At 44.4% G+C, this 16,783-nt stretch overlaps 1 protein-coding gene across 2 annotated transcripts in view; it reads right to left on the bottom strand.

Annotated features, from left to right (window-relative positions):
- The window catches only part of CASTOR2 (cytosolic arginine sensor for mTORC1 subunit 2), a 147,585-nt gene that overhangs the window by 32,876 nt on the left and 97,926 nt on the right, over positions 1–16,783 (bottom strand). The gene's annotated exons all lie outside the window — the stretch shown is intronic.

Raw genomic sequence — 16,783 nt, 5'->3', positions numbered from 1 at the left:
TACAACTAAATCCGCAGGGCACAGACCACCCCTTCCTACTTTTATATATGCAATGCAACTCTGTCCCTGTTTGGTGATGAGAGCTGTGTACATCTGTAATATACACCATGGAGACAATAAAAATACAGGTTTGAAAGATCTTCAAGCATAACACAGCCCGTCTATGGCAGGGCCAGTCAGCCCTAGATCATTCCCAATTCTATTTAATGCATTATTTGACACCACCCAGTGATAGATAGCCTACTGCCTCTTTAATAGCATATTGATTAAATGTATTGCCACAGCCCATGACACAAACTACTAGAAGCATCTCTCAGACTGCATTAACATCCCCTGCAACTCCAGGTATGCCCAAACCTGCCTGTGCTGGGTCAGGAGAGCTGATGTTTCATTAAGCTGGTGGCCCCTGCCAACCTACACTGAGCAAAATACCTATTAACTTCCCTTGGTTTGCAAATCACCCAGAACACTACAGACACAAGAGGTTACACTGGTAACAAACACAGAATTAAGCTGACAGCTTTAAAAGATTAGTGAAGTGTTGCTTTCTATTCAAATTAGAGGGGGGAAAAAAGATTACTTATAAAAAAAGAACTTCCCCAACAGAGTGTTTACTCTCTCCTGAGATGCAGTAAGATGTATTTGCAGTACTGCAAATCCTCATCAACAGAAAGGCAAGTTTTTAAAAAGAGGAAGAAAAACATAAATTTGGAAAATAATGCCAGTTAAAAGGTTTTCAGCTTGGTCTGCATTGGAAGAAAATGGGTACGCAGTGCTCATGTGAACTCTGTCAAGCAATAACCATCTAAAGGGTGCAAAAGACCTGCAGAGCGGTACCCAGCGCTAGTCCCACCATGGTACCTGACCCCAGTTGTAGCCCAGTGAAGCAGCCACCAAGCTCACTTTCATGTTCTGGTCAGAGCCACCACCTCCCTCCCTGGAAGCAATGGTGGGGGTTAAACTCACCATCACTTTTGCAGCTTCTGGAGACCCCCAAACAGAACAAGGTGTGCACCCAAAGGGTGGCCATGAGGGCAAATGTCCGAGCAGGGAGCACTGCTGAGGCTTAGCTCCTACCTGCCAGGTAGAGCTCTGCAGGACACCACAGCAGGTGGAGAGCAAAACCCTGCCTAGGAAGGTGAGGTGTTAATGCACCATCAGTATCTCCAGCATGCCTCACCAGCTGGCAATGATCTGATTTAACATGCAGGTTTGCTTTAAATGCTCATACTGTGTAAGGTTTTAATTTAAGTTTTTACTGATCACTTTACTTGCAACACACAGATCAGAGAGAGTGGTGCTCCGATGGGCTCTGTACCAGTTTCAGAAAGATGTTTCTTGTCCCCATGAGTTTACATTTCAACCTAATAGAGAGTGACAGTGGACGTAAGCAAAAATGCATTCTGGCTGCTTTCACAGCATGAGAAACATTAGAAGACTAAAGAAGATAAGTATAGGCAAGAATAGTTTAAATTCATTTCTGCAGACATAATCTGAGAAGTGCAAAGTGGAACTTCTCTGTGCATTGCAGGGAACCAGAAATAAAAGAAAGCCCCATGACAGGGCTTAGCAAAAGCTCAGCACAAGCTCTTGAGCAAAGAAATGAAACATGCATCTTCATACGTACACAAGGCCTGAAAGAACTGAAGACAGGCTCAGAGAGCTGGGGTTCTTTAGCCTGGAGAAGAGAAGGCCCTGGGGAGACCATTCTGGAGAAGATTTCCAGTGCCTAAAGGGGCCGACAGGAAACCTGGAGAGGGGGTCTGGACAAGGGCCTGTAGAGACAGGACAAGGGGGAATGGCTTTAACCTGCCAGAGGGGAGATTGAGATGAGCTCTTAGGCAGAAGCTCTTCCCTGTGAGGGTGCTGAGGCACTGGCACAGGGTGCCCAGAGAAGCTGTGGCTGCCCCATCCCTGGCAGTGTTCAAGGCCAGGTTGGACACAGGGGCTTGGAGCAAGCTGCTCTAATGCAAGGTGTCCCTGCCCACGGCAGGGGGGTGGAACTGGATGAGCTTTAAGGTCCTTTCTAACACAAACCATTCTATGATTCTGTGATTGAGATGATGGATGTCCCAGAGAAGGACGCTTACAAAGTGTTGCAGACTAAAACAATGCCCCACAGCTTTATCCTCTCCTCCTTGAGCTGGTCAATCTGTGGAGAGATGGGCACACGGCCTTACCAGCAACCTTACTGATCAGCATGCTCTTTGGCTTAGGACTCTTGCCTTCAGGCTGTCCTTCTCAGCTCTGTTTCCAAAGTGCTACCCTGACACAGCTAAACTCTAATTTGTAGGAATTAGAATTGGACCTACCAATCTTTGCTTCTAAAAATACTAATAAAAGGACAGCTAACTTCTTCAGCTCTGCTGTGCCCTGTTGTTGTTGTGAAACACCATGGGACAGCATGGTATGAAAGAAAGCACAGAAGCAAAGTGTTCTGCAGAACAAAGCCGTTGTGTCTTTGCTGGACTCACATGACCTCTTCCTTAGGGTAAACAAATCTGGACTACTTCTGAACCAGACACAGTCGGAGATGGTTCTCCACTCCCAGGACTCCCAACTGATCCTGAAGATGAAAGAGAGCAAGAAATCCCTACACGCTGGGTTGCTGCAGCCCCATCTCTCCCACATGTGGCATGGATGGCCCTTCAAACAAGTAAAAGCAATCTCTTGAAATGCTGGACTTGAATTAATCACTGACCAACTACTTATAATTGATTAACCTTTTATAACTTCCCTATGTACATGCCCTTAATAAAAAGGGTAATTCATCTTCTCAATACAGCTGGACATTATCTGCAGTTTTTCCATAGGGACAATTTACTCTAGATCCTATGACAGCTTGGAATTTGGCAGCTACTACCCAATAAATATTCAACAATGCATTCATCAGTGGTCAGGGATCACACCCCACAGTACCTGTGAGTCCCCAGTGGGAGAGTTCAGCTACAAATCAAATGAAGCACTAATGTATGACCCCAAGTCTCACTGATATTCAGTGGGGGTTCAATACTCATTTAGCACCTGGAGCTGGAAACAATGGTTTCTTGCAGACAACTTGTTCCAAGCCATCACCCTGGAGCCTGCTTTACACCAACCACTCCAGCAGAGTTACTGAGGATTAAACAACAATTCAGGCTGAGAGAGCTGGGCTGGTTCAGCCTGGAGAAGAGAAGGCTCCAGACAGACCTTAGAGCAGCTCCCAGTGCCGAAAGGGGCCAACAAGAAAGCTGGAGAGGAGCTCTGGACAGTGGCCTGTAGGGATAGGACAAAGCGGAATGGCTTTAACCTGCCAGAGACTGAGATGAGATCTTAGGCAGAAGTTCTTCCCTGTGAGGGTGCTGAGGCCATTCCAATCTCAGACTCACTATTTATACCTTTATTTCATTTCTTCCTCTGCATTATGGTGGCAACAGCAGGGCCAGAAACCTCCCTTGCTCCTGCATACCCAGAGGGTCCCTGCTCCCTACTGCAGCACTGAAGCAGTTGTCACAAAGCTGTTTTTTCTTACCCATAACCTGAGGTACAACATGCTCTGCCAGCATCAGCATGAAAAACTCAGGCCCCCTGGTATAGAGAACCTCACCCCAGGCTACCAAACCCAGCAGAGAATCAGGCAAAGGCCTAGGGCATTTTATTGGGAAACACTGGGCAAAGTTAACAGCAGGCTCTACTATCAGCCCCACCTTTAAACTTCTGCTGACACAGTTCATTATCATACAAAACAAATTGCTCCAAGTGAACTGTGACATTAGTGTGTGTGATTCTCCAGTTGCTCAGGCTATTAATGTTTAAGATGTAATTAGAAGTAAGGCTAGAAAATAGCCTTTGCAGAATATTTTTCAGACCATTAGTTGAAAGAATTTTCCACACAATTTCTCTCTGGCATTTCTGAGTACAAGGGCCTTCTCTTCATCAAGTGCTCCCTGCTAAACCCAGTGCATCTCTGGTAGTCACTCCAGCCAATACACAGCAGCAACTCCAGCTCTTACTCCGCTGTTTTACCAGATTAGAGAAGATCAGGTCAAACTGAATTTATGTTGACAAGGGGCTGCCTTGTGTCACTCACCTCACTGGACAAAAGCCAAATGAACCTTAATTTCTAAGCCAAATGACCTTCTTGGTAGCCAAATTGTTAAAGAATTGAAGAAAGAAGCTGGGAGAAAAACAGCAATAGATTATTGCAGATAATCTCCAGAAAATCATATGTATTGTTAGTATGCAGCAACAGAGACTCTGTCTACTTACTAACATGCTGCTCATTAAGGGAAGCCTTTTTATATAGGAAATTGTTCACATGAAGCCTCTTGCCTTCTGTCACCTTGGAAATAAGTACCTTCTATGCTTTATTTAAACCCTTTCTTGCCACCTAGAACCATCTATCTGTGATGGCTGCTTGAAGAAAAAGCCACCTGCCAAACACACAAGAGACTTTTAGCTTTTGCTTCATGGACCACATTACTGTGATTATTTATGCTATAGCAGAGGCCAGGAGACCTGGACATGGACCAGAGCCCGGCTGCCTCGAGCTCACTGGAGGAAAACAAAGAGAATCAGAAAAATTCAAAAGCATGAAAAGCAGCAGATGAAGAGCAGTATATGATTCTTTTCCCCATTTTCCACCAAGTGCTTTTTAAGCATCATCTTTTCATTTTCAAACAAGGCAGCCAGCTGCACCCTATGTCAGCAGCCTAACTAATCAAAACTGACAACAGAAGTGTCCCCACCTAGAACAATCCATCAGAACATACCAAACTCAACCACAGGAATCTCTATAGAATAGGCTCTTTTTTCCCCTAATAAATTTCCTTTAGAAACTCTTCAAGTGATTTCTATGGCAGCTGGGGAAGGACTGCGATTCAGTGACAAACACAGCCTGAAACACTGCGGTGCCCATTGGAGCTGCCCTGCAGCAAGCATTCCAGCACGTGCCTTGTCTGCTGTAGCGAAGAGCCCTGCACAACATCCAGCGTGTTTTAGTGCCAATGGACCATCAACTCCCCTCACCACATAACCCAAGTCAGATACATCCACATAAGAAGGCTTGTACGAGAGTAAAACCTCTGCTGCTGCCCTCCTTCCCGTTGTGAAGAACTCCCTCACAGCTGCCTTGCCTTTCCCTGCTTCTTTTGCTGGGTGGTACATGAAGGGGCCCTGATCTTTGGGATATTTAAGCCACATTCAGCATGCAAGTAGCTCTCTAAGCCCCAGCTGAATATGCTTAAAATGAAGCAGGTGCATACGCCTTAAAATTGCAGCCACTGCTCCACAAAAGCATTGCTATTATTGCTCCTGTTCTCAGGAGTGTTTTTCTTTGGGGCTGGTGAAGCGGACTCCACAGCTTCTTTGAACTTCATGTTTATGAGACACAAGTTGTACGTCTGAAAGCAAACTGGTTTCAGTTTGTGGTTCCCTTTCATCCAACTGGGAGGCAATCTGAAAGCTGGCATGGATTGTCCTTGATTCTCGGACACATAAATACATTTCCTTGTATAGGTACAGACAGGGCACTAAACCCAGGCACATTGTGGCATCCTGGAGTACTCATCTAGGTCAAGAACTTGTTTATAAAAATTCTAAAAATTGATTTGGGGTGAAAAGGATCTCTTCTCTGTTTAGAGCATGAAAAGACATGGTAAATATCCACCAGAGCAGGCACTCCTGTCTGCTGCAAACAGCAGAGAGCTTGTTCAAGAGGCTCTTTTATTTTTTGTTCCCTGGTTGAAATGCCAAAACAGACATCCCCCAGAGGCTCATCCACACCATGGCCCACATAAATCCTCATCCCACATCTCCAAAGGCTCAATTCTAACTTCTGGTTTGGTTGAGGATTTTTTAGCAAAAACAAACTAATCCATTGAACCTAAAACCTGGAATCTCTGCAGATGTCAGCTCTATGACAGCAGTGCTCAGAGATGAGGACACAACCTGTCATCTCACTCCTGAGGACACCCTCCTCTGCTGTACTGCCCTCAGTTACAGATGTGCACATCTGCACACGAGCTGCCTATTAAATCCACCAACTAAAGAAAGCCCTGGTTTGGTCAGGGACTGCTGAGTCCTGGCAGATGCTCTCACTCGATCTATTAAAGCCTGAAAATCCAATATACTGTTCGGGTTTAAGCTGGAGTTGAAGGATGAGTTTCTGAAAAAGAACAGCTCAAAATGCTTAATCCCCTTCTACATCCCTGAATAAATATATACATATACAAATATAGGTGTATACACACACATGCACACAGGCTTTATGTATACATAAATAAATTGGGAACTCTTAATTCCACCAGTTCAGCTCAAAGCGTTTCAGTAAATAAACATCTTACCCAAGGCCAGGGAAGCAGAAGAGAAAAACAACTGTGAAGTAAATACCTTGCAGACACAGTCATTCAGCAGGACTCCAGAGATTACCATTTATTTAGCACTCCCAATCTGCTCAGCAGTGTGGAAGATACAAAGCAAAGAAATGAGGCTGTTGGACAAGGACACGTCAGCCACAAGCACTCCAGCCCTTGAGAAGTCACCTCTCGCATCTTAGGAAACTCTTCAATTTCAGGTATTCCAAAAGCAACCCAAACAATACATGCAGACTGTGACAGCAGGGACACGGCTCATTCTGACTTCAGTAAATGTGGAAGCAGAGAAGTTGGAACTGAATCTTGTAAAGTAAGTATGAGAATGTTTTGGTAGGACATGGTGATAGAAATCCCAGATAGAGCAAACCCAAAGAAAATGGACAAGACTCACACAAAGCAAAACTGGGGACGTGTTTACCACTTTTTGCCTAGATGGTATGCAGAAAGCTTGGAGAGGGATTATGACAGAAACAAGCTTTTTTGCTACTCTGAAGGAAGCTAACCACTGTAAAATGTTACCTTACAGCTAAACTAGGTTCCTAGGGTCAGGATTTAGGATTAAAAACTTATGTGATTTAAACTGGCACATACATTTGGGGGTAGAACGAGGGGTTGTGAACCTATGTATATTGTGATTCTTTCCATTTGTCTTTTGGGAAAGAAGTGTTTGTATTCTAGAAATTTATTCTTCCCTATCATGTCCTTGCAGCCATAAGGCAATCTGAGCTCTCACCCCCAGCTTTTTCAAACAGATCAGCACCTCAACAGAACTGGGTCAATAATTAACCAGATTAATGCAGACAGTAAATTTCATTGATATTATACACTGCAATTGATGCAGTAATCTCTCACTGTATTACCATGTCTGAGCAGAATCAGTCACCTAAAAGCAAGTGGATATAGAGAATCCATACCAGGAACCTGCAAAGAGCCCTCTGGACAGTGGTATAGGATGCGCATGTAATGACTTCCCAGCTGAAAGGCAGTGCTAAACTCTGACTGCAGATTAGCAAACACCTCATTAAGGCTGCAAGGCTTTTAAGCAGACATCTGATCCATCAGAACTGCAATTCTGCACCATGGTTATAGAAACAGGACTTTAAGGAAAGAGTTTAAAGCTCCACAATGATGAGGATTTGGCATGGGAACTGTCAGAACTGTGAGCTCTGGGAAGGAGTTAAACAGGGAGTAAAGCAGTGAAAAAGGCAAATAAAAAAAAAATCTGTTTTCTTTTAAATTCAAGACTTCAAGGGAAGTCTAAGAATTAAAGGAGGGGAAGGACTCCTGAACAGCTACTTCCTGCTGTCACAGGAGGCAGATCAGAAATCATCAATTTGTACAGCCCAATGCATAAAGCTTCCATAAGCACAAATCATGAGCCAGGATCTAATTAACCTAACCTGATGCTAACACCCTTTCCAAATTGAATAAATGATTTGGAAGAGTAGTTGACTTGTATGTTTATTTCTCCCGCTGCCTGATTGCATACTAAGTACATGAGCCATAAAAGCAACATATGGGCAACTCCGCGGTGTATTATAACCCCCAGAAGCTACAACCCACAACCACAGGTAAATCTCATACGTTTTCTTGTTGCCTGCGTCTCTCTAAACTGCTCTGCAGCCTCAGCTGTGCAAGTCCTGTTAGTCTTGTTGTGCTGATAAAACATATTTCTGGAAGGTGGTTACAGCTGAAAGACAGATTTACTGATGACACAGTCCAAAAGGATGAGAAGCGTTTTAACCACAGGGGCAGGGGAGCGGGCATGCCTTTAGCATTATGCACTGAGTATCACAAGATAGACACATCTCTGCCAAGGGGAGCTGGAAATGCAACTCTCTCGACTTTCTCATCTGTAAGCTGCACACAGAGCATTAGTGCCATGGTCAAATAAAACATTCTCCCATTTTAGGCACATTGCCTAATTAGAGGCCATTGTTATCTGAGAGCACTGTTTTTGCAGCTGTCAGGAAATTAAATAACCCAAGGGTAACTTGGAATTAAATGAAGCTGTACAAACACACAGCCCAGCTCTGAAAGCCTGACTGACAAGTAGCTCCTCTGCTTTCCCAGGGACTGAACATCTAACTAGGGCATGCAGCTATCCTCTTCTGTCAAGCCATAGGATGACACAATACTGGTCCTCCATGAGAGGCTGATGTGGTTAGTAATGTTATAGAGACTGGGAACTGGCAAATCCATGTATATGCACAGGCATTGCCTTCTCTGCACTTAAATAATCAGCGCCTCCTGAGGAAAGACCTTCAGTGCAAGTGTCCACTAAGACAGCAATCAAGGACTGATAAAAGGAAATGCTTAAACAGAAACTCTGCTTTCGATTCACTTTCAATCAATTACTTCTTCTCTTGCGGTCCCTGTAACTTTAGACTTTGACTGCAATCTAAAAACTAAGCTGGTTATACTTTTACACTGACTCTTCAAAACTGAAAAAAAAAAAAGGACTGTGTTTCCAAAGAGACTGGCACAGTAACGTGAAATGCACAGAAACATCTCTTTAGAAAACAGGTTTATGGTGGCCTCCTCTCCTAGCTTCTCTGCTGGGAGAAACAAAAAACTCAGACTAATAGCAGGAGTCTAAGAGCAAGGAGGTGACTTCTTGCCAGGCCACACAATAAATGGCATTGCACAAGGAAGTCAAGTTGTAATGTAGAAGTTATTCTAATGAGATAGCACACATCCCACCTGGTTGTGAGCCCCGAGGGAGAAGTGACTCACGCAGACTACTGGGAAGATCACCAGAAAACTGTGGGTTTACAATAGTGTCAGAATAGATATTCAAGTCTTTGGAATACAGTGGTAAATAAAATCTGATCTGAAGTGCACGCAAGTAGATGGCAATTTGGGTTTGCTGTTAAGGCAAAACCTCATCTGTCCCACAAAGTGTGTATGTGACTTGACTCAAGTCATTTGTCTCCATTTTATCAGTTTCCTCATATGTGGGAGAGAAAAATTAATTCTTACCTCACAGGGGTATGGTAAGACAGGAAGTATGAATATACTCCAACAACAAAGCATCATTATTATGTTTGGCTGAAAATGTGGCCCATGGTAAGGTAGATTCCAAAAATAATCGTTATATCCACTCTCACTGGAGAACCGGGTTAGGAAGACAAATCCAGGTTAGGCTCCAGCCTGCTTGCAGGAAATCAGGCTGCTTTCTTCCTTCCTCTTCACGGGATAATGCACCACTAATAATGAGCAATCCTGGAAAATCAAAACCAGACCCAAGCTCCAAAAGCTGACGCTTGTTCGCGAGAAGAAAGAAGGGAGAAGAAATGGCTTTTTTTCTTCAGTAATAAGGAATGAGGATTAAAAGTTTGGCTCCAGATGTGCTCAGAGCATGGATACGGGTGTGCAGATTGTCTCCTGAGTCACTGACTTTGATGCCCTCTCTGTGCCGTAAGAGCTGCGTCCTTCCCAACCTGTTGACCAAGCTTTTGCTCCCAGACAGGGGAACATTGCTCACAGCCAGCCTCTCCTCACCCATTCTCTGCTCCACGAGTGAATGGGCTCCACAGTCCCAAAGAACTGAGGATTTCTGTCTTTGATAATCAGGGGATTCCTCAGGAAGTGCAGATCAGCACATTTCCCACTTCCTGACTAAACTTTCCCTGTGTTTCAAAAACACTTGGCAAAGGCTATGCTCACAGGATCAGTGAGCCAAGGGATGGGGAGGACCTAGTCCAAGGCAGTCGAAGGCAACACTGAGGCAAGGGGATACATGCAACACAGTTCACTGGAAACCAGAAACCACAGAAGGAAAGGAAGGTAAAGAAAAGAAACCAATGCAGTTGGACTCACATTCCCAATTCCTTGTGTGCTTTCATACAAAACAGCACATGGAATCCTTTTGTTCTTCAGACAGTATTTCACTGGATTGACAGTGCAGAGCAAATAATTACATTTCAAACAAGACTTGAAGATAGAGCCACTAAATTTCTAACCCTTGTATGACTGTAACCTTGATGTTGCGAGACTTAATGCTGTGCAAGATTAAATACCAGGATATGAGATTCTAAAGAGATTATGCAAGTTTTTTTTTCATAAAAGTGTATTTTTTCTACCATAATCTCCAACCTGTTCCAGTGTAGACATGATTTATTCAACAGGTCTGCAAGTATGAAAGTGAATCCTATGGGACAGAAGCTACCTCCATTATTATCATGGCCCTTACTGTTTGTTACCAAAGCATTTCCACATGTTTACTAATTACTCTTTATAGGGCCCGTTATGAGGTGATTTAATAGGATTACCCCTATTTTTCAAATGTGGAAACTAAGACACAATGAGACTTGTCCAAGGTCAAACAGAGAAGCCTGCAGCAGACCTGGGAACTTCATCACACTGCTCTGGCCCCCTGTCCCTTCTCCTCAAAAAAGAACTGTAACCCATTCATCACTGTGCACTTCCAGAGTTAGATACAAGGAATTCAACTGATTGGAGTGAAAACCATAGACACATTGCACTGGGATTATGGGAACTACCCGTGATCCACCATTAGCTCTGGAGACTTTTTACCAAAGCTGGCAGAAACCTGTCAAAAACTGATCACTGCATCACGAGAAAACTAAAGCTGGCAAAGTTTCTGGGCACGTAACTTGCCACCTCTGCCTGAAAGCCTCTGTCTAGTACAGACTGGATATAAGTTTGTTGGGCTTTCCCTTCTCACTTGACCAGGAGATCCTTCAAGCCTGGGGGAGTGCCATGTGCTGGCATTTTGCAAGGGATTACCACGAAAGAAATGTTTTCTTTGTTTGCAGGTGCCGACAGACTGGTTTTCTGGGAAGTTATTGTAGTCTCACCATTTCTAGACTAAGGTCACAGCATTTATGAGATGCCAAGGCGGAGGAAATCCACTTCCTCGTCAGGTCACGAACTTGAGAAAAATATGGCTTGAAACTTAATGGTTCACAGCAGCAAGGTTTGGGAACTGATGGTTGAATGCTTTCAGCCCTGGGAAAAGGGGTTTCTCTCTCTGCTGTGTCACTGATCCCTCCGCTCTTCCCGTGATTCTGTTCTTAACCTGTAACGGAGGGGTAACAGCACTTCCTCATCTCTCACAGGGTACTCCATATAAAATTGACTTAAAAAGCAGGAAAAGATCCCAAACCGCAGTCCTGCCAACACATACAACAAATGCTTCAAAAGGTCTTAACAGAGCATATTCCACCTTGTCCCTTCCATGCCACGGGCTGCACAGTCAGCTACCCTAGCGTGGCTCCACCAAGCTGTGGTCAGCTTCAAATACAGGCAAATAACAAATGCTACCAACTCCCCTTAAGTCCCGTCTTAAGTGAGAAAAAGCCTAGAAATGCACCAGTGGGACAGCAAGTGAATCATCAAATGCTCTGCAGTGAAATAAATAAGCAGGGTGCTACTTCTCTGTGAAGTGGCATCATGCTTTTAGATACAAACCTAAAATTTCAGTAGATCATTCCATCATTTCAGCCAGAAAAGCTTTTTTTGGTTCTGCATTATGAGAGCAGGTTGATAAAAGCAAGCCATGGCATCTATCTTCACCTATCTCAGACTTTGCAAAGTGCTAGGAAGCAGCCAAGATGTAATAAATTTAAAGGAGGAAATCATGGCTAGTCAAGTGGTTCAGGAAGAGATGTCTGGGCTTTCTCACCACAGGCTGTGAAACAGAAATAGATATTGATACACACCCATCTGCTGGAGGAAACAGTGAAAAATATCTATTATTTATACAGTATTTCTTTAAATAGGAGCAACCAAACTGGACCAAAAGAATTTGCATGGCAAGTTACAAACATAAGGAATAATGTGGTCTAGCAACATTCACAAACACACTCACATGAGTTCTGAAGAGAAGTTAAAGTGCTCCTTTCCCCAGGTGACGTAAGCCAGACCTTGAAATATTACATATTTCTCATCCTCCCCTCCCTTTCCCTAGAAGCTTTAACTACCAAACCCATCCTCCTCAGGAGAGGGCAGCAGTCCCATGTCGTCACAGGGCCCAACATGCTTATAGATCTGTATCATTGCAGGAACACCCTCCTCAGCCAAACGCTACAGATTTCTAATCAGCCAGTTGTCAAACCCCATGGTTTTAATTTGAATTTAGGTCATTAATACCACATAACCTCAAAAACCTGAAAACCACAGAGCCAGTGTAGTCTGGCCAATACAGAGATCCAAAAAGAGAGCGACTGTGCACGTGTTTAATGCAGAAAAACATCTTCTGCCTAGCAACCAGCAGGCTCTCCTGGCGGTCCAGGGGAAGGAATTCACTGCTATAAATGTCAGCAAGCAAATTAAGCCACTGTGTCCGAGATACAAAAGCCCAGTCACTGGGCAGTAAAAAATTAAAGGAGAAATAGTTCTAGCAGAAAAGTTCAAAAAACCCCAGATGCATCTATTAGCTTGCTTCATTCTGTATCTTTATTTAAAGTTACAGATTGCTCTCAGCTAGATGGGTTCTGTGCCTGCACTTATTTAAAGGCTGATTTCTTGCCCATTTTATATAGAGGATGAGAGAAAACACACTGAAAGCAATTTACTATTTTGATGTTACTGAAGAAGGGACTCAATGTGGTACTAAAGCATATGATGGTTCTGAATCCAAGGTCAGATAGGGTACAGGTTGTATGAGGATGATGGTTACCAAAACAAAGCACTGCCAAGCAAGAGGGCTTATTTTCTTTTTATCCTTTCTTTTTATTAGAATGAGGTCAACATTTTATGAATTCTGACAAAACCTCTCTGGCACTTGAACTAGCTGAGCTTTTTCAAACAGTTCCATTATTTTTAATGTACTGGGCAATTTATTGTGAGGCATGAACTGAAAATAGGAGCCTTCTCATTCTGGGAAGTGTGTAAATGCATGGATTTCTGGCCTTAGAGAAGTTACTAGACATACAAGACAGCCAAAGAAGGTTAAAAAGGAAGGACTGGCACCCTTATCTTGCAGGTGAACCCCAGCGTGGGAAGACTGACAGTCATGCTCTATATTCACACCAGGGATCTGCCCCAGAGAAGCAGATGTTTCCCACTGCTGCTTCAGTACTGAAATCAAATTGCCTTTCCTCTCTGGTTCACACTGTTCTGTGCAATTAGAGAAGTGCTGTAAAATGGGAGGCTGGATGGATGACATTTCACTGAAAGCTTCCCAAGCAGAGCTATGACTAAACCTAGCAGTGGACTTCCAAGAGAAAAAAGGATGAGTTGGACTGCAGACAAACCAGCTGGACAAACCAGGAACAGAAAAGGGACAGTCAAAACAAACCCAAGCACCCAAACTGCCCCTTTATCTCCAATAAAAGGCTCTCTGGATATATGGTGCAGAAGCTGTGATGTGACAGCTGTTGGGAGTGCCACTGGAAGAACATTGCTAACCCCAAGCCCTATTACATTTTATCCAGATGGCACTGCCAGGACAGGAATGCAATGTCAGCAACTGCTTCCTGGTACACACCAACAAGGTTTCCAAGAGCATGGTCACCTCCAGGCATGCTGGCATGGGCTTTCCTTTCAGTGTGTGAAAGCTAAAGCCTTTAATGAAGGGATACTACTAGGACCAGCGAGACCACAGGCTCTGCTGGTGAAGACTCCCAGAGACAGGGGGATGTCCTTGCTGCCCTTTGCAAAAGGGACTACGCAGTTATCATGGGGGCTATGGTATATCTGCACCATGCGCAGGCAACTTCCGCTTTCAGTCAGACCTTGGGAGAGAAGCAGACCAAACAAATATACCCGTATTTCATAGGGCAGCAGCTGCCTGACTCTTGTGCCACGCGCTGGCTGCTCGGCGGGTGATAGATGCAAGGGTTTAACACGGCTGTCCAAGCGCCCCACTAGCTGAGACACTTGTCTTCACAGGAGGGCCCACGGCCAAAGCCCTTCTGCTAATTCATCTCGGTATATCAGCCAGGAAAAGAGCTTTCTGTGCACTGCCTCCTGTGTTATTTGCTGAATTCTTCCTCATTAACAGGCCAAAGCCCAAGAAACAGCCACTGGAACAAACAGGGTTCTGTGCAGATATAATCCCCACCTCACTGCTGGGGAATTAAAGCAAAGAATTAGGCTGTAGCCGTTCCCTTCCAGCATGATGAATACTTAAGCAGGTTACAGCTTTGCACTGCAGACATTTTCTGGGGAGAAGAAATAATGACTTCTTTCCCAGCCTGACTCACTTGCTGCTCTCAGGGAAACAAGCCTGAGGATTATTTTTTGACTGAACAGTTAAGTATGATTACTGGGTGTCAGTATACTTGAAGTGGTAACCTCAAGGGTTGCTGAAAGTGCCAGCATTTCTCTAGCCTGTTCTTTTCCCTCCGGTGCTCTTTGCGACAGGCAGGAGCAGGGGCCTGGCTAACACAAGAGATGCCAGCTAACAGGACAATCTTCTCACTGCTACTGCTGCAAGAATTCATACAGGAGCCCGAGAAAGAAAAGTCCTGAGACTCACCGAGTTTGTTAAGCACTGCAAAACCAGAAGTTACCTGGAGAGGAAAAGAAGTCCCTTGCTACTGGACTTGCTACTAAACTGCTCACCAAAGGTGAAGATTTACCCTGCAATTCTTGGTCTGAACCTGGCACTTCAGTGATGCACCTGAGGCAGAGATGACTGGTCCTGTTTTGCAAGAAGGTGGGGTGCTGCAATTCTCACAGATTTTGATCCTGTTCAAACCCAGGGGCTGACTGCACGCTGTACAAAAGCCAAGTGAGATTCTTCCTCCTACGACATCTACAGCCACACTGTGAGGGGAAGCAGGCAGCAAAGCCCTGTTACAAGGCATCCTTAGGTGGTACATCTTTAATTCCTCCAGACTGACGAAAACTTACAGCATATGGAAATGAGGAACAGGGATGGAACAACAGTGGAGAGGCTAACCCTGAGAGGAAGCTTTGGATGTGGTGGGGACAATTCAGAAAGAGCATGAGCTGGACACAAACCCAAAGAGCATAGGGGTTGTGTTAGTAGAGTTAGCAGGATGAAGAGCATATGAGTTTTGCCAGCAGATCATCACTTACTAGGAAGAAGCAAAGAAAAGATGGGGAGGCTGCCAGCTCCATGACTACTACCCACACTGGGGTTTTGCACCTGGTTGCCATGCCATGCTGTAGTAGAGGATGGCCTCAGCATGCTCCTTCCTTCCTCTCTGTTGCCTGGCAGGTGGTAACTTCTCCTGCATAGCTCTGCTGTAACACCTTGAGTGCACCCAGAGTATTTGAATTCAAAAGGATATTCTATGCTGCCAAACCCACAGCCTAACAGAAGCTATAGGGGTACTGGAACTATCAGCAGTAAATTGCTGCGCCTGTGAGAGCCAAGGTAACAAAGTCAAAAAGGCCAAAGCAGAGAACTCCTGCTTTGACATGTCTGCTTCACAGAGACAACCTGGGGCACCAGTGGGACATGCAGGTCCAGGACACTGGTTTGGCTGGACCTGGGATTTGCTCCACTTACAACCAGTGGCACACACACTGCAACACACTTCCCCACTAAGGATGCACAAAACCACTGCTTGAGTTTACCTTTGTTTCAAGCTGGAATAACTTCCAGATAGATAAATAGCAGCGTGGCTGCTGGAGGCTGAACCTGGGAGGTTGCAGTTCAAACTTGCCACCAATGATCTCATAGAGGAATCTGCCTTGTGCCAAGCAGGCACAGAATCAAGTGCCATGGATGTCACAGACACAGATGTGATGTGGGAGACAAGCATGCCTCTAGTGTGGCAAATCTGCAGGGACAACACACTCCAGTGATGCACTCTTGCTCTGCCACATGCTGTGGCCTGTGCAAAAAAACCACAAACCCTTTCTCCAACTTCGGTGACTTCAGACTTAAAATGAAGCTCTTGAAGGGAGGTTTGCATCCTGCTATCATGGTGAAACAAAGTTTGATTTCCCCCAGATGCCACCGATGATAAAAAGCTGATACTACCAATAGTAATACAAGTTTTGTGCAGATGCTGCTCCCTGAACAAGTGCAACAAGGGACATTCTGGCAGCAGCATCGTTCTGTAACCTCCTCTTTTGGGAGCAAAAGCCGAGCATGTGACATATGCTTTCAGTCAAACCACACAACTCCCACACTTCAAACAGCAAGAGCTGTGAAGAGCCACTCACCTATGCTCAACCCAGTGATTATTTTATGATAATGTTTAGCCACCACTGTAGTGTTCTACAGTGTAATAATTTATTCTATTCTATGTTTATGAGCACTCCTGAAACAGAAAGGGGAATAATTCAATAATGCTGCTGATAATAAAACTTTTGACTCTGTACTAAATAATGATGTTATAGTTTCTAATTTTCTCCTTAGGGTTTGGATATTACAAACCCATTGACTATTACAGTGTCACAAGTGGCTACTCAACAGTTAATCCCTGTTCATGAATGAAATCCTCTTTTTTCACATTTTAATATATTTTCTCCAAACCAGT

The sequence above is a fragment of the Pezoporus flaviventris genome, unplaced genomic scaffold, assembly GCF_033815535.1.
Source record: "Pezoporus flaviventris isolate CSIRO_AGI_PZ_B2104156 unplaced genomic scaffold, CSIRO_AGI_Pfla_v1 ptg000063l, whole genome shotgun sequence".
In the NCBI taxonomy this organism is placed as follows: domain Eukaryota; kingdom Metazoa; phylum Chordata; class Aves; order Psittaciformes; family Psittacidae; genus Pezoporus; species Pezoporus flaviventris.
Note: the sequence above shows the minus strand (reverse complement) of the source record. Positions and strands in the feature narration are given on the sequence as shown.